The sequence below is a fragment of the Gavialis gangeticus genome, unplaced genomic scaffold (assembly GCF_001723915.1).
Source record: "Gavialis gangeticus isolate Ggan-Ray unplaced genomic scaffold, GavGan_comp1, whole genome shotgun sequence".
Classification (NCBI taxonomy): Eukaryota; Metazoa; Chordata; order Crocodylia; family Gavialidae; genus Gavialis; species Gavialis gangeticus.
The window spans coordinates 4,647,595-4,648,781 of NW_017729001.1; positions in this window are offsets into that span (position 1 = coordinate 4,647,595).

Below are 1,187 nucleotides of genomic sequence, written 5' to 3' on the forward strand. Positions count from 1 at the left end.
GTTTCCAAGGATCAAGTTCACAATGTCTCTAGGTACCCTGTTTCAACGCCCGACCACTCTTCAACCTAGATTTCCCCTACTGCAGTTTGAGACCATCGCTAGTCCTGTCCCCTATGGCCACAAGCCTATCTCCATCTTCTCTACAATCACCCTGCATGTAATTGAAGATGGTTATCAAAGCACCCTTCAGTCTCCTCTTCTCCAAGTTACATAACTCTAGCTCTTCCAGCCTTTCCTCCTAAGTCTCGCTTTTCAGATCCCCGATCATTTCTGCTGCCCTGTGCTGAACTCCTTCCAACCTGTTCACATCCTGCGTGGAGTGTGGGGCCCAAACCTGGACAGGGCACTCCAGGTGAGGCCTCGCCAGTGCTGAATACAGCCGAAGAATCGCTTCCCTTGATTTCCAAGGGATGCTCCTGTTTATACAGCCCAGGATGCTGCCGCCTTTGTTTCGTCTGGGGGGTTTTTTGGCAACAAGGGCAAGCTGTTGGCTCCTATTCAGTGTAGGGTCCGCCGCAACTGCCAGGTCCTTCTCTGCAGCCCGGACAGTCATCCCCGGCCCGGATCTGCGCTGCCGCCTGCCCGCGCCAGCACAATGGGACCTCGTCCGTTGCCTTTCAGCGCTACGGACAACAGCCCACTCCAGGGTCATCCCCTTGCTAGGCCAGGCCGAGCCGGGCCCCAGGTCAGACCAGGTCCTTTCCCCCTTCCCGGGGCGGTGCACAAACAAGCCCTCCGGCCCGCCCAGTGCTCCCGCAAGGCAGCAGCCGGGCCCCGCGGCGCTCCCACAGGCCGGGCATCGGCAGCCCCCAGCCAGGGGGAGCCGGAGAGTGGGCCGCCCTCACCCAATCAGAGACCGGCCCTGCTCAGCGGCCTCTCAACCGCCCTTGCTGAAGAGGCGGGGCCGGAGCGCAGGAGTGGCAGCCGGGCTCGGTTACTCGCAGCGCGGCCAGCGCCGGGGGTGGGGGTGGGTGGAAGTGTTCGGAACTTGCAATTGGGTGAGCGCCCCTCCAGGGAGGCGGGCGAAAGGGGCGCCCCGCCCTCCCGGGTCGCTGGACCAATGGCGGGGAGCAGTAGCGGTAGGCTGCGCCGGCAGCAGCGAGGGGAGGTTGGCGGGGCAGAGAGCAGCGGTCCCGGCCCGGCCCGGCGTTGTCCTTCCCCCTCCCCCTCGCCATGTCGCCCTCGCG